This window comes from Astyanax mexicanus, chromosome 3, assembly GCF_023375975.1.
Source record: "Astyanax mexicanus isolate ESR-SI-001 chromosome 3, AstMex3_surface, whole genome shotgun sequence".
Taxonomy (NCBI): domain Eukaryota; kingdom Metazoa; phylum Chordata; class Actinopteri; order Characiformes; family Acestrorhamphidae; genus Astyanax; species Astyanax mexicanus.
The window spans coordinates 45,800,861-45,824,803 of NC_064410.1; positions in this window are offsets into that span (position 1 = coordinate 45,800,861).

Sequence of the window (23,943 nt, forward strand, 5' to 3'; positions counted from 1 at the left end):
AAGAAGCATAGAGATTTAATTTAAGCCATTTATGGAAACACTAAATGTATGACTAATACAATATGCATTATTATAGAGGCAAATAATATTACCGCATTAGAACAGTGGCAAAACTGTTCTGCCAGTGGCGATATTGGCCTCGGGGCTTTTAAACAAAGTTAGCAAGAAAATCACTGCAAATTGTATTGTTTAACTCCCGTCAATGCACTTTCTGGTGACAGTGATAACAAAATGAATTGCACTTTTAGAGCGTACTAATGGTGCATTAGTGATGTGGAGGGAGGCCTGCACCATGTAGGCAGAATAACTTTGGAGCTACAGGCCCACTCAGCATATTCTTAACATTTAATCGATGCTAGCACTGCAGACACACTTGTTAACTCATTAGAGGTGATTTAAAAATTCATGATTGTTAGCCCTTCCAGTTTCTGACACTACTACTTCCTGGAAAGATATTAAAGCTATCTATACGCTCACACATCACAGTGCTGCAGGATTACTTTTTTCTGCTGCAAGTTACAGAAATATTAGCGGTTTTTGTTCAGTATATGATAATTTTCTGGAATATTATTATCCAAAATGTCATGTTACAGGGTCCACTTTAATAATTCAATATGTATTCCTTTGTATTTGAATGCTGCAGTGTAACACTAGGCCCCTGAAGAGAGAGAGAATGTAGTGTGAATGTAGTGTGAATGTATTGTGAATGTAGTGTGAACCCCTGAGGTGGAAGCATGAATGGAGCAAATGACAGAAAAAGAAAGAAAATAAGGATCATTTTACTGATTTACTGAGTAATACTACAGGATTCTACATGATCCCTGCTTCATAGCATTGACATACCCATTCCATAATCATGTCATAGATGTCATATGCTGCAGAGAGGTGTCACAACATTTTAAAAAATGGGCATATGTCCATTAAAATATGAAATCTCAAGCTAACAATTGAGGGGGTTAAGGGGGTGAAGGGGTTAATTCTTTCTTTTTTTTCTTTTTTTTAATTCTTATTATTATAATAAATTATTTATGTATTTTTTTTTTTATTATTTTCTATTTGGGGATATATTTTTAGATTGTCATTCTTTTAGCTTTTATTTTTAATGTTACCATTTATTTGTGTGTTACATGTATATTCTTTGTTAAATATAAAAATGGATGACTTCTGAACAAGTATTTTGACTGTTTGCTGGTCTGCTTTTTCCTTGATGTTAAGTCATCAATAAAAATCATTGGGAAAAAAAATGAAATCTCTTGTCTCATGTCAGCAAGTCATTGACAAGAGCAACAAAAGGTTGGAAAGGTATGTGTTTCTAAATAACAGCTGAAAAAACAATGTCCAAAAATTTTAGAACAATTTCCCTGTGTGAGTGATAACATTCCTCAGTGTAAAATTCTGAAGAATTTGAATATCCCACTATTTACACTACCTAATATCTCAAAAGATTCAGAAATCTGGAGAAATCCCTGTGTACAAGGCACAAGTCCAACAATCACTATTAGATGCTGGTGATCTTCAGGACCTCAGGTGGCACTGTATTAAAAACAGGCTGTACTGACTCTAGGGCTGCAACTAATGATTATTTTGGTATTTTCGACTAATCTGATGATTATTTTGTCGATTAGTTGATTAGTCAACGATTATTTCTGCCATGTCCTCCATCTCTAAAAATAATAGAAAAAGCTGATCATGAGATTTAAAAGGCATTTAAATGTCTGGATTTTGATTAAACATGGGAAGTACTGATATTTAGTGATTAAATATGTCATTTATTGTGTTTAGGCACTTTTGGAGACACAGACTAGGTTATAAATTAACGATTAGTCGTCAATAAAATTTAAAGTTGAAAAATTAAATAACCAACATTGTCGATTATATTGATTAACTGTAGCAGCCCTAACTGAATCTGCACTGGAAATCACTGCATGAGCTCAGGAACACTTCCAAAAATGATTGTCTATGAATACAGTTCACCATACAATCCACAAATGCCAGTTAACGTGTCTTCTCTAGGTCAAAGATCATTGAATCTATAGTGGACATGAACTGTTATTATAACAGATAACAGCTCATGACATTTAGTTTATTGAAGTAAATTATGTTTGAGTGTTCACTTGAAACTAACAAGCAGATAATAAATGCAACACTAATTAATACTCTAATGCATAAAACATGCATTTCTCAGAAATCAAATAATAAACTATACTCTGTGATTCTGCTGTACTGAGGTAAAGCTAGCTTAGTGGCATAGGATCGGCCTCCAGGCTAACACTGCCAAAGCTCTTTTTATGCCCAGCAAGCACCCACAGCCTATAGAGCCAGCTCTCAGGTCTGGTGGCATGTGTGAACGAGGTGTGAAAAAGTCTTAAATTACTGAACACACATATAGTACCATCTATCCACCACTGCCCTCCAGCTAGCCACCCTCATGAGCTCCAGCCGTGCTGACCAATGTGGTTCACACCGCACTTTAACAGACCCTACAATATGTTAAAAAAAAAAAAAAGAAAAAGGAGAAATGGGTCAACTTTAAAAACCTGCCCTGGTGAAAAAAATATATACTTAATTGTACTTAAAACATATTGAGAAATGTCTAAGTATGCTGTAAATATATAACAGATTTATGTACTTACCTAAAATATATTAAACGTACATTAATAATTTGCTTTCAACAAATGTGTATTTTATGTATTTTAAATAAATTGACTGCTATGAAGTACACTTTTAGTTTAATGTAATACAATATACTTCTAAAATACTTATTTTCAAATATACTTTTGTACATTTAGCAAAGTGTGTTAAAAACATTTGTTACAGAAGTTCACTAAGAGTGCAATGTATCATGTAACTTTTTAAAAAGTAAATTATATTATTACATTGGTAAAATGTTTTAAAAATATTTTTAGGTATTATATTAAAATAACAGTTAAAATGTATTCCAATGCTCTGTAATTATAGTTAGGAAAATATAAATCTAAGTAAAATATATGATACAGTGTTAAATAACACATTTAAATGTCAAATAAAAAATAAGTACATTTATAACACAAAACAAATTGTAGTACAGTATATTAAATATATATATATATATATGTTATACCCAACAAAGTATAATAGAAGTGTGCTACTTACAAAAGAAGCATATTTGTACTCTAATGTGAATATATATTTAACATCAATTCTTAGTATATTCCTAATATATCCATTGTATATAGTGTATTGAGTGATAAAGTTGTAATACTCATTAAATTTAATATACTTTTACTGTAAGCATATTTAAAATATGGGGTTACATACATATAGTAATATGTTTAAATGTCACTTGATAGTATATTTACAGTATATTTAAAAATGGTAAATTTTTAGTACAGTTAAATACACTTAGCACAATTTAAGTAAGACTTTTGTACTATTTTTATATAATTAAAGTATAATAAGTACAGAACAAAGTTGTTCCATTTAAGCACTCTTTAAATATACTGATTAATAATGTGGCTACAAGTTTACAATAGTGCACTATATCGTAATAATGCTTAGTATATTTTAATCCACTGTTTTTCACTAGGGTGTTCAGGTCAACACTAAAATGTCAAGACTATTAAAAGGTCTGAAATTATTGGGTTCGGGAGAATGGGGAATTATTATACATATTATAAACACATTATAAAAACATAAAACCTCATGTACTATGTATTTGTTATGTGTTATTCCAACTGAAACTAACAACTGAGCTTTGCAAAATTAATCTCAGAGCACCTGACCACTGCATGTGCACTTTACTAAATCTTATAAACCACCCACAGCTCGGGTACAAATACCCTGCCACAGAAAAAAAAACAGAGTCAAATTAATAGGCTTCTACAATTTAGCGCTGCTGGACTGAGATTAACCCTATCCTACTGAGAGCTTTTATTAAATTCATGCCAGCTGTGATCTTCATAAATTATTGAAGCAAGAACAAGCAGCACCCACAATGGGTAATCCTTTATAATATATTCCAGAATACAAGAATCAATATAACAAGACTAAAACCACGAGAAAGAAGCAAAACATCAAAAAGCCAAAGATCAAAGGCTTATATATGTGCAAACTAACAACATCAAAACATAAAATTGCTATTTATTCAAATTATATATGATAATTATGTTATAGTTGCATTGTATATCAATTTCTTTATGTTTAAATACTGTGTCCCATGAAAATGTCTTTGCATTTTTTTTCTTCTTTTTATTGTGTAAAATGCAAGGTGTTTGCACAGCATGTACAGTATGGATGTATGACACTATACACTTCATCCACAATAACTATTACTGATGTCCATGAAATATATAAGTAAATGTTTTATTATAACTCTTCACTGTCCAGTCAATGTAATCCCACATAAAAAGGTGTATATATAGTAGATTGACTGTCACCATCCAAAGATGCAACAAGCTTTTTTCACCCATCCACTGGTAGCACTGGAGAGCAAAATACATACAAACATACACAACCTGTCAAGCCTGTCATGTACTCGAAGAAGAGTTGATAAAAGAGAAAACAGTCCTGGAAGATCGTGTTGGAGAACATATTTTTGTTTATAAACTTTTTTATAGCTTATAAAAAAGGATAAATTATTATAGTACAGCTAGAAATATATGAAGTTGTAGATGAAGGTGTAGGTTAAAGTTAGTGTAGGTAGAGAATAAAGCCTAATTTATACTTCTGCATCAAGCAGAAGCTTGGCGCGCACCTCCCTAGAAATGTAACTAAGCGAAGTGCAATGTGGACAGCCGCAGATGTGATTGGTTCGCTGGACCTCACCTCACGTTCCCGCCCACACATTCCCGCCTTTGTGGTATATACTATATATAAACTACAGAGCAAAGTTTAAATGTGAAGTATAAACTGGCCTTAAGGGTTATAATTAGGTCTGTGTAGACTAAAGTACTTTTTACTTTTTTAAAAGATCTTTCTTGATTCCAATAATGTTGGATTTGATGAGTCGATTTTCTGTTGTGACTCTTAAGAGAAGTTGTCTGTAGTCATTTTTTTTCACCAGTAGATGTTGTGTTAAGTTGTTTTATAAGATGATAAAAACACTGCAGCTTTAGTTTATAATATGATAAAAACAACCAATGGCGTCATTTCACTGTGAGATCAGACTATGATGTTCCTTAACAGAAAATGTACTTGTTCCACTTACTTTAATGACTTTCTACCTGACCATTGAAATTTGGCAACCTCCAGTTACTGCAAATCAAATCATAATCGAATCAACAACTGATGTTGTTGCAAAGCAGTTTCACAGAAAAGGGTCAAATAAAACAGAAATCCCCAGTGAGAGACAGTGGCAAGATAAAAACTCCCTGAAGAGATGCAGGAAGAAACCTTGGGATGAACCAAGACTCATCCACCTCCAGTACTGCACTGTCTACTAGGGTACTGTTCTAGACAACAAAAGAGAAGTTCGTGAATCTTAAGTCTCTCTCAGTAGTGCCTGATTTTCTGATGTGTTATTGAAGGCTGTTTTCAGAGCATACGTAGATTTTACTAGTAATAACTATATAATTTTCCTTTTCAAGGCTGTCTAACAGACTGCTCCACTAACAACTGACACATTCTAATGAAGTTAAAGCATCACTGTATATACGGTTATAAAGTGTGTTTCACTGCAGCTTTAGTTTATTTGCTTAATCCCTTGTGCATCATGATGTAACACCAGCCTGCTGATCGCTGTATGTGTTTTTTGGAAGGCATATCAGGCAATTTCACACCCTTACAAGATCACAAAGTGCAGATTTCTTTGCATGTACCCTGTCCTGGTCTTCAGCCTGAGGAGTGATTATCCCGGGAGAATGGGTTCTTAAGGAAGCTGAAAATATTCAGGTCATCTGAGGACTTCACGTCTCGTACTTAGCAAGGAAAGCAAATGTGACTGAGAGAAATTAAAGCACCTATTGAAGAGTTTTAGGGCCAGAATAGATAGCTGTGGAGAAGGGAAAGGTAATAAAGTAAGAGGAGTCCTCCCGAAATGAAGTAATGGTTTAATTTTTCATGCTTTAGTAGATATCATGGTCACTTTTCTCTAAGACATGACTGGATAAGAATCACTTCTGAACTACTTCTAAAGTTAAAACTCCCACCGTAATACACCCCAATCAGTTCTTCAATTATTATTCTCCTATTTTACACTCTACAATGTTCTCAAATGGTTATTGATTTGGCAATTTAAAAAAATATTTTATACATTATTAGTGGAGTTCTAATCTAATTTACAAATCAAGGGCCACTGAAAGATTCCCTAAAACAACACAGCAGCACTGCCTTTGCTCCCATTTAACACTAATCACTAACCACTTTTAAGGGTAAATAGGAAAAGACCATTAGTACAGGTTATCAGTTGGCACTGTTGACATTTTCAGCATTAAATAAACATATTTCACTATTAAATAAATGTAATTAGATGATTGTGCATTACTTTGATTAGGAATTTAACTCTGTCCCATTAGTTCAGCCAGATGATTGCTTTGCTGCTCTGTAAATCACTCATTTTATTGGAAGAATCACTTTATTAGAATATTTTTGGAACTCCAAACAAAGCTTTATCTGACTGTAGTAGTGGACAGATGCAAATCTAATTTGTGTGGCAGTGAAAACAGCAAAAAAGCTCTTTTAACTCCCATTTCTTGTTTCTCATCATGCTTGTACTGATGTTTTCATATTATTACTGAGAGGTTCTCTGAACAAACCAGGGCTACGGCACTACTCCCACGAATCACTTAAGGTTAGTTCCATTAGGCACTAGTTTCTAGGAGTTTTCATTTCTAAGAGAAGTGTAGACAAAACATTAGTGCACCTGTATGTGAAGAAATCATTTTGGCATATATTCTCAAATATTCTTTTAAAAGATTTTCTTCTAAAGAAGTTTAAAATGCACTAAGTAAATTTATGAATGTTAAATTAGCACTTTAAGTGTTACATTTCAACAGTGATGATGTTAATTTAACACTAAATGCATGAACTAACAGAAAGCACAATTCTGAAGAATTTCTATTTCAGACACATTTGTAAATCTGTTGGATAACAAAAAAACTATAAAAAAATACAGAAAATAGCAGTTTATAAAGCATTGTCCATTGTTTATAAAATATATACGTATATACAGTAAGTATGCATTATTCTAGATGGCATATTTACTGTGTGTTGTCATGTCCTTGCCCTGTTCACTGTCGTCTCCCTTCTGTGCTCGTGTTTCTCTGTGTTTTGTTTGTTTACCATTTCCCTCCATGCCTGTCATTCCCCCGCATGGTCCTGTGTGTTCCTCCTGTGTCTCCGCCTTTAGTGTTTTTCACCTGTGTTTTATTTGTAGCTCCACCCCCCATTTGTTACCTGTCCTCAGGTGTTTCCCATTGTCTGATTCTCGTGCGTTGTTAACGTCAGTCAGGTTTCGTATTCCAGTTTTCCATGTTCGCCATGTTTCTTTTTGTTTTAGTTGTTCAGTTCTTTGTGTGTTTATTTTGTGCATTTTTAATAAATCCTCGCATTTGTGTCCGCTCTCCGCATCCTCTCCTTACTCCTGCTGCTAAATCCTGACGTGTGTTACACTTAATTAAGACTTTATTAACATAATGAACCAAGTACAGTGAATAGATCAGTTAGATATTAGATAGATAGATAGATAGATAGATAGATAGATAGATAGATAGATAGATAGATAGATAGATAGATAGATAGATAGATAGATTTACCTTTTTTCATCTTTTTGGTGTTAAATGTTTTTCCTCAGTATTGTTTTTTCAGTAGGTGCTCATTAAGCTTTTTGCTAGTTTAAAATATGCAATCAGCGTGTGATTATTTAGAGGGAGATTGAGGAAAGGGGAGAGAACTTTGGGCTGGAGTTTTTTGTTGTAGCTGGAAAGCTTTTTAGTCTTGTCCCCACTCGTTTCTCCAGGTCTGGATTTATTGTTTAGAAATATTGCTTTAGAAATAAACCCTCTGATATGTTTTCAGCTCCAGTTTAGCAGTCAACCAAGGTAGTGGAGTTTTTCTTTAGCAGAATATAGCATTAGCTTTTAGTTTACCACATATTTCTTACTGGATACTGATAATGTCCTCTTCTACTGTTGTAATGTCCTCCCAATGTGATAAAGACTAAAGAGTTTGTAGCCAGTAATCCTTTCAGGCTTGTCCCAGGCTTCTAGCTCACCAAGATTTGGTCTTTTTTAAGTCTTAATGGTTAAAACATAAGACTCTACACTCTGCTGCTACTTCCCTATTATCCTATGTATACTATGTATATTATGTCTATTTATCCGTGTTTTCTGTTTTATACTATATTATACATTTTATATATGCTGTATATATTTTTTTCATAATAATTAATGAGAAAACTGAACTATGAGATGGAAATTTATGGAAATAAAGTCTCAATACTTGATTACTTGAATCCTTGATTCGTATTTAGCCTTAATTTCAAGATGCAAAGTCTGAGACAGGTATGTGATGTGTTGCTCTCCAGTATCAACAACACCATATTTTCCAATTCTACTGTTTCACTAGTTTTGACAAGGTTTTTTTTAACTTGTGGGCTTAGTGTATGTGTTTAGGCCGCTAGAAATAATAACTCAAAACTGTTATGTAATAGTTCTGTTTTTTTTTTCAGCTCTGATTTGCTTATTCTCGAAACAGTAGTGAGGTTCATGGTTTGTGACTTCCATGCATCAAATTAGCAGTATTTGACTAGGTCAAGCAAAAACTATTGTATGGTATTCTTGGGCACCTTCTCAGGCGAAACAGATGTCAGCTGTATTTGATAGATAAATGTATTTGGATGAAGGGCTGATATTTGGTTTATGCGGATCAGATCAGGAGCGTGGTCTGTTCAGACTATGTAGGATACAGGTCACATCAAACAATTTTAATGTAAATGGCCAACCAAAACCAATGGAAAGTATTCAAAAAGGCATGAACGAAACTTTTTTTTTATATAAGATGACTAAATTCTATTTGCTAAATATATATATAAATGTAGCCTATATATTGATCTCATGCAGTCCTGGAGCAGGCATGCAGGACTGGCTCTTTAGAGGGTTATTGCTCTTGATGGCTGCTGTGAGTGAGTGACCATCACTCCTGTCCTCCATCTAAAGGCATTAATGTTGATGTCCTGAGGGTGGGCTAATTGCTGAACAATTAGTTTGTCCTAATGTGGCCAATTTCTCCCAAACACCATGAGTTAGCTAATGGTCAGCTAATGGCCACTCTGCTCAGCCTGTTTCCTGAGGACAAGTTACAATTACAGACATTACAACTCATTCCACTATTACAGGACTATGTTATTTGATACAGAATTTTTACTTTACGTTACCTTTTACTTAATCAGATGTTAATAAAATGTATTTGTTATATGTTTACATGAAAAGTTGTTTATAAAGCAGAGACACCAGCTTAAATCAGTATTCTAGAGCAGGAAAATCTCCAGGCAAATCATCGTCATCACCATTCAGACGGGATGTTCAACCCTGTGGTTGATCCCAAAAGACCCAAATTAGCATGAGACATTATGACATTAGACTGAAAGAGCCACAGAAAGCACCTAATTATACGGCTGTGATTGGTGAATGCTAGCAGTCAATACAGTCTGATAGATTTTATGAATTACGGTCCTCCAGGATTAGGACTACAAGACGACAGCGCTGGCACATTTCTCAACAGACCCTTGTCTCCTTTCAACAGCTCGATGCTGAGCGCTCAAACTGGCTTCTAAAGCATCTAAGGATGTGCAAGTCCCAAAACACAGTTCCATTAAAACCTTTTTTGGCTGCTGACAAGCCACTAGAAGAGGAAAAAAAAACACTTGACATCTGCCTTCATCTGGGACTGGAGAAGATTTCAGCCTGTCACCCTAGTCTTCCCTCAAATGCCTTTTTCAAACATCTTTGATATTCTGAGGGGATAACATTCAAAATGTCATTAGGCTATATATATTTTAGGGAACAGAACAACTTAAAATGATTTTTACCAATCAGATTAATTCCCAGACTAATAATTGGGATTATATCATAATCTGAAAACCAACTGTGTAGAATTTAAGAGTCAGTTCGGAATCTTTCACATTTACCTTGTTTGATCTGAACCAACATAGATGGTTTAAAAGTTCTTAGGACCACTGTCCAAATTGAATTATGGTTTGGTTCATTTAGTGTGTGAATATATATATATATATATATATATATATATATATATATATATATATATATATATATATATACCTTCAAATAACTTCATTTGGAGAACTCTGCCACCTTGACAGGACCCTATATGTCAAAATATTTGTGAACACCCCTTCTAATAAATGCTTTCATCTTCTTTAAACTGCACCCATTGCTGGCACAAACTAACAAATGCACACAAACACAGCTTGTCCAGTCCCTATACAAAAGTATTATAAATATAATATGACCTTCTGGAACAGATAAACATGAAACACCACGCCCAATGCCAGGTGTGGGTAGAGCAGTATAAAGTCTGTCAGTTTTGAGCTGTAAAGCACTGGAACTGTGTTTTTTTGGAATGATGGGGATCCATCCCGTACTTTTGGGATAAGTTAGGGATAAGATTGTTTTTTTATCACCCAACATCCTAACCAAAGCTCCAAAATGTAATAGAATGTCTTCCCCAGACAGTAGCGACAGTTACTCAAACAAAATCAGGACTCAGGACTTGTCACAATTTCTCCAGTGCTTTTTAACATCATCCAGCCCCTACTACTGAGAGACAAGCTGATAAGGATGAAGGTAAACATGCACCAAGTCAACTGAATTACTGACTACCTTACAGGGAGACCACAACATGTGAGAATCAGACTTCAAATACCCCTGGGAGTTATGCCACATGCAGAAGTTCTCTGACGGACATTGCAATTGTGGGATGTGTGCATAATGGTGATGTGAGGGAGTACATAACCCTGGTTGAGGAATTTGTGGTGTGGTGCAAGATGAACCATCTGCAGCTGAACATCTCCAAAACCAAGGAGATGTGCATAGACTTCAGAAGGTCCAGACCCTCTGCTCAGCAGCCAATCTCCATCGAGGGGGTCGATGTTGAGGTGGTCAGATCCTACAGATACCTTGGTGTTCACCTGGACGATAGGCTGGATTGGTCAGCGAACACTGACTCCCTCTACAGGAAGGCACAGAGCAGACTGTACTTCTTCAGGAGGCTCGGGTCATTCAGGATCTGCTAGAAACTCCTGCTAGGGTTTTCCCAGGACTGTCCTTCTTTTTCATATTTGGTCCTAGAAAAAAAATTATGTCCCGGTTTTCACTAGGTCAGTTTAACTGACTATTTATTCTTTTTTCTATGTCTTTTTTCTCACTGACATGCACCATTGTGCCTCATTGGTGCTGTGGGATCATGTGACTTCACTACCCAATCAATACAGGTGTCTTCTACAGATAGTGAATCAAATATTAAGGAGGGAGAGCACATCAGATTCGATATCACCACATTTAAAACCACTCTATAGACATTTACAGTGTATAATCTTCAAAAATAAGATAAGAAAACACACATAAGCCTGAAACACACATTATAGGCATCTCCTTACCTGGTTTTCCATGTGTGTGCTCCTTCTCCTCAACCTTTTAGCCAAGAGGGTGTAAAAACAAGCACAGCTCACACCCGTACTTAGATAAGCAGGTAAGCAGCAGTTCCTTCTCATAATTGTATGTATTTGAAATATTCATAGCTTTGAACAACCCTACTTCTCAAAGCCTTCTCTGATTCTGTTCAACCGTGTATTTGTGGGCAACTGTCAGTATGACAGTGTCCTGTTTTTTTGTCAGACACAGGTGGCAACCCCTAACTCCTGCTGATTTTCCACCAGTCTGTGGAAGCCAGCATATTCTTTTATGCTGTAGTGTGTTGGGGACGCTGGACGACTGGACAGGCTGGTGAGGAAAGCTGGTTCAATTCTGGGATTAGATCTGGAGTCTTAACACCACTGGCAGACAGGAGAGCCCTCAGCAATCTGCTGAACATCATGGACAATGTTCACCATCCTCTGCACAGCAGGATCACCAGGCAGAGGAGCTCATTCAGCGGCAGAGTGCTGTCCCAGTCCTGCTCCACGGACAGACTCTAAAAGTCTTGAAAATTTTGTCCCTCAGGCCATTAGACTGTTCAACTCCTCTCAGCACAGCAAATTAAAAACTTTTTTAATGTGACACTTTTTCATTCCAGTGACTCAAAGAGACATACCCACATCTCTCTGCAGACACACCCTCCTAGATGCCCTATTTTTATTTATCTAACTGTCTGTTTATCTCGTTTTGAACTCTTTTTTTTTTTTTCAATACTCTTTATTTCAGAAGCAAAAGAAACAAATAATGAACAGGTCTCCCTAAACGTCACGTCAATGTTGAGTAATGCTCGCATGACAAGCACATTTATCTGCTGTACTGAAACTAATGTGAAGTACTGTATTGGAAGCTAGAGTTGCTGGTAATAATATAGTATTAATATTATTAATAACATTTAATCTGTTTATTAGTTTTTCCTATGAAAGCCTACTCACTAAACTGATAGCATTTCCCATGTCACATGTCCTTTTACAACCAATTCACAGTAAGAGTATAGCTGGTGTCAAGCTGCCCTCATACAGTAGGTAATGATGATGGGACGTATAGGTATAGCATGAAAAGTTCTGTAGTGTGCTTGGTAAACCATTACAAGAATATTCAACACTAACTGGATTAAATTTATAAAATGTAACAAAAACATGTACCTTGGTTTCAAACCTTGGTCTGGACTTTCATGAGGAAAAAAAATGTCAAAAGGCAGGTTAAATAGACTCTACAAAGAATTTTGTCCTGATCACAGAACATGCTTTTGTAGTTGAAATTGTAAACAAAGTGATTTTTTTGTGTTATGTTAGACTCATTTTTGGAGGGGAGATGTTTAGCTGCTATAGTAGTTTGGCACAGTAAGTGAAGCATAACAGAGTAATTGTTGCTAAGCTTTCAAAGCGCTGCCAAATCCTGCCAGCCTGATCACAGTCGTTCCAGGCTGTGAAAAGGTCAGGTTTAAATGTCTTATATGCAAGAGTAAAAGTGGAGGTGCCTTTCATAAGCCTGAAAAAAAGAAGAAGAGAGAAATGCCTGAGAAGTTAATTTGACATTTGTCAGGGCCCCAGGCCCCAGCTCGCGTGGTGGAGATGTCTTAGTGCGACCATTTCAGTCTCATTAAGTGCTTCTTATGAGAAATGACTTCCATTGGCCGGGTAAGTGACTCCAGTCATAACATTATGAGTTTGATTAAGAATTGCTGGGTGAACATCACATGGTAATGGAATTCGGGGGGAAAATCGCTCGTAACAAATCGGCCAATATATCATGCAGGCTAGGTTAATTAGATGCTATTATGTAAACTAGCCATGTGCAAAAGAAATCATTACACTTCGGTCAGACGGCCCCCTTTATCTATTTTTGAGTGCGCTGTTCTTACTTTGTTAGGTTGTCAGTGAAACCCGATGGGTGTTTCTGACTCAGGTTTTCAAGGGAAGGGTGAAAGTTACAGTGGTGCTTGAAAGTTTGTGAACCCTTTAGAAATGTTCATATTTCTGCATAAATTTGACCTAAAACATCATCCGATTTTCTAAAAAGTCCTAAAGTAGATGAAGAGAAACCAGCTAAACAAATTAGACAAGTATATTATACTTGGTAATTTATTTATTAAGGAAAATAATCCATCAGTGTGCAAGTATGTGAACCACTTGCATTAGCAATTAGATTGAAGATAAAATTAGAAACAGGTGTTTTAATCAATGCAATGACAATCAGGTGTGAGTGGGTGGAGCCTATTTTATTTAAAGAACAGTGTCAGGGCCAGACAGGAACCAGACTGGTGCGGATACAATAAAACAACTTTATTAAAAGTCATGGAGTTTACAGGAGTAGTAAACGTAAACAGGATCAGTACCAGGGAGATGCAGCAGAGAGAAACCATACCTTAAACATGAGACAGTCCAGAGTTCATACACAGGCAGGCAGTAGCACAGGGCAGGCAATAATCCAAAACGAACACAGTCCAGGTCATACACAAAAAAAGGAAACAGGCAGAAATCGTAGTCAGTAAAAAACAAAAACAGGATCATACACGGAAATAGACAAGGGCAAGAGAAACGCTTTGTATTGCAGGAAAAACCAAACAGATACTTGGCGAGGTGTGAGCGTGAGCATGGTCCTTTTATACTGAGGAAAAAAAGGTACTCTGGACTTCCTGGAGGTGTCATGTTGTGTGTCATGTGATCAGGAGTGAGTGTGGTGTCATAATGTGGTGCGTTCTGGGTATTGTAGTTGGAAGCATGAGAATCGCAGATAGAGCTGGATGTGGGAGACTTGGGAATGCTTTCAGCACCAGACATGACAAACAGGATCTTTCAAGGCCTGCTCTTTACATCACATGTTTGTGGACGTTTATTCCGACATGAACAAAGAGCATTTCTGAGGACCTTAGAAAAACCTCTGAACTGATTCAAGATCATTGTTACCCTCCCTAGGAGTAGTCGACCAACAAGTGGTAATAGTGTAATGGTGTAACAGTCATAAAGGTCACAAAGGATCCCAGGGTAACTTCTAAGCAACTGAAGGCCTCACTCACATTGGTTAATGTTCATTGTTAATGCTATTTTTTAAATTCCAAATGATTTCTGCTGTCTATGCTTGATGATTCTTATTATCTATGCTTTATATAGACAGAAAGTTTTTTTCTATTATACACATTCCTGCTCAGGGTTTTGGTGGGTCCTCAACCTACATGGACTTTCTGGGCTCCAGACCGAGACCAGAGCAACATTTAAAACTCTGAACCCCGAGCCCAAAATCTGTAATCTAGGGATGGACTGGACAATGGAGTAGGGGACAATTCCCAACAAAGAAGAGGATACTACAGCAAGATGCAGAAACCTGTTCAGCTTGTTCAGCAGTGAGGAAAAGCATGTTCAAAATACAGAAAAGGCAGTGCTCTTTGCCTAGTCATCATTAGATAGCTAATAATAAAATAATTACTACTGATATAATAAAAACATTAATATTTAAGATCAGAGGTGGAAAAAGTACCTTTACTTTGCTAAAATTCTACTCAAGTAAAAGTAAAAGTACCCATCTAAAAATCTACTCGAGTAAAAGTACTTAATTTAAAATGTAATTTGAGTAAAAGTTACATAGTTCATTTTAATTATTTGATGTAAAAAAAAAAAAAAAAAGTTATTCGTTTTAAATGAAAAACACAGAGGAGCGGGCGGAGGGAGGAGGGGTTTAGTGTGGATGTGAGTGTCAGACATGAAGATTGGGCATTTATGGAAATACGGAACAAATCGTGTCCCTTATTGGTTTCATTATTTTTTTTAAATTCTGATTTTTTTTTCCAGCATTTTATTTTGGAGTTTTCCAATGTAGTGAAGTAAATTACTTGTGTCAAAATCTACTTGAGTAAAAGTAAAAATACCTATTTTAAAAACTACTTTAAAAATGACAAATTACTCATAAAATCTACTTAATTACAGTAACGTGAGTAAATGCAATTCGTTACTTTCCACCTCTCTTTAAGATTTAATATTAAAAATTAATACACTTAATTTAACATGCCCATTAACCCAAAGACTTTGGATGTCTTAAACTATTTCCCTAATGTGTCTATCACCCGGATGTTTTCTCTCTACTCCTGTGAGAGTTAATCCTGCCCTCTTAATTGCCTATCTGCTTAATTATTTATTTTCTTTGCTAAACTTTATCAATACATCTACATTAAATATTGATATTTTATACTTTTTTTCATGAATATATTTGTCTTATTATTTAGTTTTTCTGTAAGTTTATGTTTCACAGTTTAAAATGATTTTACTATACTGTGGTTGATTTCTACCTACACATTATAACAGTAGCAGAACCGGCAGTTTATGGCTATTTAACAACTTTAGAAGACACACAATTGTTAAGAAGATACAAGCAAGCTAAGCTACTCGATTATTTTGCACATTGTTTTCTACATTGGCTCTTTAGTAACACACATGCCATGAAGTACCGTATAGAATTGTGAATCAGAGTATTGTAATATCATCATTATCGTCGGCAACGTATCGTGATGATATCATATTGTGAGAAAGGCCTCACACACACACTACCTGCTGTACCATCCCTCTTTCAAATAGCTTTCCTAAAACCATGATTACCCCACTCATTTATTACAGCAAAAACCTGTCTTAGAGGACAAATGGAGAAAAATATATATAGGCGTGTTGACAATGGACCTCATTTGCATCTGCCAAATTGTGTTTCTGTCTCTCTGCCAAGAACAAAGAGAACTCTATCCAACAGCACTTGTGTGAATGGCCTGGCACAGAAACCTGTAGCGCCTCACGTAGCCACATTAATCCTCACATGACTTTGGCCATGTCCAATTTAATTAATTCCAATCCCGGCCAATTACATTCCTTTGCACTTTTGTCTCCCTATTAACTGTGAAATCATTCTTTTTCAGCTTTTCCAATTATTTACATTCAATTATGCCCCCCACTTTCTGGAAATCCATGTTAATACTAAACATTACTGTTTGGTTCTTTGTGCTGTATTGCGGCCAGCAACAGGAAACAAACATCCGCTATTAGTTTTCTCATTTATTCTCTCTGTGCTTCATTCTATTCCCCTCTGTAACTTCAGATTTTACAACAGTGTAGCACTTCCTATAATTGTGTATCATATCATTGCTAATTATTTTACTGAAGGGTGACAAGAAGTTCACAGAGGCAGCCCAGGAGATTGAATCTCACACAAAGTCTACTCATTAATGAGCTGTGTTTGGGACGTGGTTCCGGATCTTTAGCTGGATCTTCACACTGCTTGATCATATTAAAAAGAGTCCCTCAGTCAGACAGTTCCTTCAATTTTTGTCATTTGTAAGATTGAAACTCCAAGGCCTGGCTTGTAAATTACACTGCACAGCAGAGAGAGAGAGAGAGCTGGTGAGAACTGATGATCTTGGCTTGTGAAGGTCAGTCCTTGAATACTTTCTTTTTGAGTAAATAAGGCAACTTCATGAATTTTAACGAAGTACGTCATTGTCTTGTAAGACCCCTTAAAATGAGATATAATCTTGGAAATATAGTCAAAAAGAAAAGTATACTTTTTTTGTTGCATCTCCCAGATAGAACTTTTTGTTGTTTTTCAATCATTACTAAATAAATTTTAAACAATAATCAATAATAATAAACTATTAATAATGCTTAAAATATATTCAAAGTTAAATTAATGTATTACACACAAAATATAAACTAAATAACTTCCACACTGCACTGATTGGAAGTGTCTGCTGATTTAAACATTTTACTATATGAAATATTTCAGGATGCAGTGCAGCAGGGAGGAGGCATAGAGAGCGGATGCAAATGTGAGGTATTTAACAAGCAAAAAAAACAACAATGAAACAACACAGAACATATAGGAGCTTGAACTTACGGAAACAGAGAACGAAGAAAATGCACCCTTAACAGATGTAGAAAAGTACAAGAACCGACAAAGAAGACAGGAAACACTGGAGTATAAATACAGACAGAAGGCGGTAAAAGGAAACTGGGAACACCTGAGGACAGGTAACGAGGGAGGCGGAGCTACAAATGAAAAACAGGTGAAAACACTCAAGGCAGAGACACGAGAGGAACACACAGGACCACGTGGAGAATGAGAATGACACAGGCATGGAGGAGGAAAGGTAAACAAACACAGGGAGAGAAGTAAAAACAAGGAGACAAAACAGGACAGACACGAATCAGGGCCAGGATGTGACAAAATAATTCCAATTAAAAGTCTAATTTTTATTTTTTTTGTGTGTTTGTTCACTCTGCATATAAAATCAAATGCATATAATATGTATTTCTTGTATATTATATAATATCAGTAATACGAATTTTAGAATTTTATGTTTTATAATATATGGTATCTTTAAAACAACAGTGGACAGACTGATTATAAGCCATCTCATCAGTGTATTGATTATCTAAATGAGGCTATAACACTGATTTAATGATTGACATTACATTCCCTGATAAGAAAAAAAGAAATACATTATATTTATTCTTTCCTTTGAGCTAAAATCGCTTTGCATTTCATTCAGAAAAGCCAAGACATTAAAGAGGTGTGGAGCACAACTGTAATGTTGTGACAGACATTTACATTCAGTCATCAGTGTTTTTTTTTTTTTTAAACATCAAGTGTAATAAATGTCTTTTGCACTCATGCGTAAACTGCCAAGCTGTCAAACTAAGAGGCATTCCTATTCTACTTTTTGCAATGCTTTGTAAATGCTCAACATTAGATGTTGAAAATGGTGCCATTAAGACGATCATCATGCTGAGTGTATGCACACAGTTATTTTTATCCTCATCCATTTTTATCCCAGAGTTTTAGGGGAACACATTGTTTTTTGAGTGCTAAATTTGCGGAACTAGTAAAATAGTGCAATTCTGTCCATGCACATAAATGCTGAATAATGAATTAAATATTTATTGCACTATTATTTTAAGCTGATAGACACTATACCAATTTTGTTAGCTCTGATCTCATTATCTGTTCCTATTCTTATAGCTGTTCCTCATAAAATGTATTTGTTTAGTAGTTAATTTAACATTTTAATCAGAAACTACACTGACAAGACAAAAGTCATGGGATAAAAGTAGTTAAATGTGAAAAAACCCTGCAACACCCTCACCCATATAAGTTGTAAGGTTAGCACAGTGACTGGACAGTGTGCTCATGGCAAGACAGGTGGGTGTCAGATAAAAAGAACTGTCGATTTTCAACATGAGTGAGCATTTAACAGTCCTTGATTCAATTCTATTCAGCAACAAGAGCATTAGTAAAGTCAAGGTATTAGATAATCGCCACCCCACCCAACCCAAGATCAAGATCAACCTCTACCGGATCAATTAAGATCAACCTGTATCGAAATGGTGGGAAGAAAGAAAGTATGGAAAGGGCTTAGAATGGCTCGGCATAAAGCACACTACATCCTCTGTAAAACATGGTGGTGGTGTGGCCAGGCATGGCTTCCAATTGCTGGGTCACTAGTGTTTATTGAAAATGTGACAGAGAACAGAAACAGAAGGATAAGTTTTTTTTTTTTTTTTTTTTCAATTTTTGCCATTTTCTCCCTAATTTAGCACAGCCAATTACCCAACCCACTCATTAGGACTCCCCCATCACTAGTAATGCCCCAACACACCAGGAGGGTGAAGACTAACACATGTTTCCTTCAAAACATGTGAAGTCAGCCACCGCTTCTTTTCGAGCTGATGCAGAATTTGCCGAGCAGCCAGCGCGCTTGGAGGACATCGCAGTGGCTCAGTTCTGGTACATCAGCTCACAGACACCCTGTGCTGCGGACATCACCGTAGGAGTGATGTGGGGAGAGAGCGCCATCTACCCACCTGGAGGGAGCAGGGCCTTGAGCTTGATGATTGAGCTTGATGGAAAAGCTGCATGAGCTGGGGTTCAAACCGGCGACCTCCTGCTCATAGTGGCAGCGCTTTAGACCGCTGGACCACTCGGCGCCAGAAGGATAAGTTGTAAAGTGTACAGGGATTTATTTTTTGCTCAAATTCCATCAAATGCAACAAGGTTGATCAGGACAAATGGGTAATGACCCAAAACATAATGCGAAAGCAACCCATGAGTTTTTAAGGGAAAAACATGGTCAATCACCAATTTAATCCCAATCAAGGAGTATTTTATTTACTTTAGACAAAACTAAACGCAGAAAGACCCACAAACCAGCAACAAATTAAGACAGCTGCAGTGAAGGCCTGGCGAAGCATCATAAAGGAGGAAACCCAGAATTTGGTGATGCTCATGGGTTCCAGGCAGTTCTCTCAGGCAGTAATTGCCTGCAAAGGTTCTCAACAAAGTATTAAAAAATAAACATTTTATTTGTGGTAAACTTCATTTGTTAAATTACTTTGCAAAATTGCCTTGGAATTCCTAAATGCTTCATAAGATATGTTTGATCAACCCCTTAAATTAAACCTGAAAGTCTACACTTTAGGTTCACTTTTATTTTTTTATATCCAGTGTAACGAGATGCAAAGCCCAAATCATAAGGAGTGTGTCACTGTCCAAATATTTCTGGGCCAATTGTATGTGTAGACACTATCAAATAGCTACATTTTTACATTGGTTTTAAGTGACCACAAGTTCTTCAGTGACTGCAAAAGGTTTAAGGTTCAGCAAATGGTTAAAACTATTCTTAACCATGATGGAAAACCTCCTTTACCAAAGCTTATCAACACCGAAACACTTCTGAATCAGTTAAGTATGAGATATAAACCGTTAAACATATCCCATGCTACTACTAGAACAAGGTTGGCTTTGGCTTTCATTTGTTTCATATTTTAGAACTGAATCTGTTCTTATATTGCAAAGTAATTAAAAAATAAATCAAAGATTACATTAAGAGAAATGCATATTAAAATTAATTAATTAAATAGTTACAGGCACTTGATCATGTTGCTGTGCTTTGCTGGACAATCTAGGAAATGATGAATAAATATCTATACCTGTAGGGCCATGCATAGCACACTCAGAAACAGCAGCTTGATCAGTGTGAAAGAGCAGAGAGGCCCTGCAAATAGGAAAAGGCAAAAACAAACAGGATTAGTTATTGAATAAAACATGACTCATGTTCATAGTGAGCCACAAAAAAGCAATGCAATACTAAAACTCACATACAGTAACAGAATTACAGAGCTTTTTATAAGCTGTGGTCTTTAAGATATATTTCATTACCACTGAGAAATATATATACATGAAAAGCACACAAAAATATAAGAAATAGACAGAAAAGAAAACACAGCTCTTTATTACACACCAGACATTACTGTACAGAGCAACAACTGTCTGCTGTTTGCAGGGCTGCCTTGCCAAGTGATCTATACCCAAGATACCCCCCACCACCACCACCCTGCCCATTCCCTTTCCCTGACTCCCTTCACCAGATGACTGATAACTCAATTTTATCTTGTATCTTAAGTGATGGACACATCCAATGTTAATGTCTTTCTGAATGTCCAGACATTTGGCCTAGCAGAGCCCTGCTGTGTCATGTCTTATTAATATCCTCGACTCCGCCGCGCCCCTTGTACACAGATTAGAAGGTAATTAACCTTTAAAGTAGGATGCTGGACTGACATTAACTATTTACCGCACAGTGGAGCACGCTGCCCCTGTCTTCCCCTTACTCATCCCTCTCTTCCCCCTCGGCCGTCCTGTCTATCTCCACCTGGAATTTACAGATCTGCTTCCATACATGCCCTGGTGAAAAATATATATACTTAATTCTACTTAAAACATATTGAGAAGATTTATGTACTTATTTAAAATGTATTAAAAGTACATTAATATTATGCTTTCATCAAATGTTTGAAAGTAAACTTTAATCATACTTTTTAACAAGTACAATATAGTGTATTTTTTAAGAAATAGACTACTATGAAGTACACCTTTAGTTTAATGTAATTTAATATGCTTCTAAAATACTTATTCCCAAATACACTTTTGCACAGTCTGTTAAAAGTCTGTTAAAAACAACTGTTCTGGAAGTTCACGTAAAGTACAGTGGATCATGTAACTTTTTAGAAAGTAAATTAAATGACTACTACTGATTTAAAAAAAATGTAAGTAAATTTGTAACACGCTAAAAATTGTAGTACAGTATATAAAAATATATTTTTATACCCAACAAAGTATACTAGAAGTGTGCTTCCTACAAAAGACAGGAACAAGAAGCCTATTTGTACTTTAATGTAAATATATTTAACATCATTTCTTAATACATTCCTAATATACTCAGTGGATAATAGTGACACAGATATAATACTAATTAATTGTATTATAAATTTACTGTAAGCATATTTGAAATATGGGGTTACATACAGAAAGTAGTATGTTTAAATGTCACTTTATTGTATATTTACAGTATATTTAAAATCGTTCCGTTTTAGTACAGTTAAATACACTTAGCACAATTTAAGTAAGACTTTTGTACTATTTTTATATAATTAAAGTATAATAAGTACAGAAATAAGTTGTTCAATTTTAGCACTCTTTAAATGTACTGATTAATAATGTGGCTACAAGTTTACTGTAGTGCACTACAGCATAATAATGCTTAGTAAACTTTAATCTACTTTCTTCACTAGGGCTGAAAAAGAAATTGTGGATAAGACAGTCTTTTTGAAATATTATATTAGGAGATGCAGTGAGAGGAGATCTTTGTTGGTACATCAGTAGTGAATGCAGTGTTGTCTTTGTAAATGCCACCTTGCATGTCATGAATTAGGCCGTAAAACAAAATAATGGATCCATCCATCTTCTTAGACACTTCTTTATTCTGGTCAGGGTCATGGTGGGTCCATAGGAGTAACTATAGGTAACCCAGTCGTAAACAGGGAGAACACAAATAGTAGATAATCTGATATCATTTTTTCATCACAAAGCTCATAGTTTGGAGACCAGGACATTTAAAGAGACCAGTCAAAATGTAAGAACAGACATGGAGTGTATATATGTAGTCTGGCCTTAAGAAGAATTCATACAAATGCAATTCAGAATTAGTACAATGTGTACATAACTAGTTTGGTTGCAGAAAGACAGTAGGACAGTGGTTTGTACCTTACCACAACACCAAACAACACCCCTAGCCCCTCATCAGGATGAATGTAGCTGTAGTGACACTGTTTTCTCAATTCTTCTTTAAGCATATGGCAGACAGGTTACATTTATTTGGAGCTACCTGTGGATGGGAGCTGTAATGAGAATCGTAAATTATTTATGAAATGCCTTCATGAAAAATTACGAAATGTTTATTGGGGTCCAGTTTTAGTCATGTACAAATTTGATAAGGTATTGTTGAAATATGGGATTCATAAGACATCCAGAGATTTGCATGAGAGCAGGTGTTTAAACTGTAAGTGTAGTGTGATGCTGAGATGCTTTAGAATATTAGATCATTTTAGCTTTTGAAATTTGGACATTTTGAGGTGAACTGATGTATCTGTTTGCAAAGCATCGACCATAGCTTCAGTATTTCTCATTGTAAGCATGGGCTGAAGACAGATTCCAAACAGCCAATAAAGGTTTAACAAACATTTTTACTCATTATCAAATATAAAATCAATATAATTATATGTTAGAAGCCAGTAAATATAATTTGATAATTCATTATCATAAATCCAATAAAATCCCTGTGGCTTTTTCGTAATTACCATAGAAAACAGCTACATCTGTTTTCCAGAGCACATGTACATACACAAACACACACAGTAGGTGGTTCTAACCAATCACCTCCCCTCCCCTCAGTGCATGGGGGTATTTGATTATTTGCCCTTCACACCAAGGGTCTGCTCCAGTGAATGTCATTATCATTTTATGATATTTATAATGTTCATATACATCATTGCTCAACACACTGACACTTGCATTATATGTACAGCATGTAAACCGCACTGAGGCATGTTTTAGCTCATGTTTCAATACACAGCAGGCCCAATCATGTGCTGTTGTCCCCAACCACACACACACACACACACACACACACACACTAAAGTTCATGCAGGCCTCTCAGTCCACAGCTCATCTAGCTCTCTATGTGTCTAAGAGCGTTGGTCATGTTTTATTCATACACTCCTGCAAGGCAGCCCTTTATTCTTACACTTTCAGAGCAGCTACTGGTGCAGACATGAAGACCATGAGAGGGTAGTAATGGAAGTGTTTAGGGAGAGGAGAAGTGTAGAAGGGCACAGAAACCAGTTACAGCTCTGGAAAAAATGTAGAGACATCTTAAGTTTCTGAATCAGTTTCTCTGGTGTTGCTATGTATAGGTATATGTTTAAGTAAAATAAGCATTGTTGTTTTA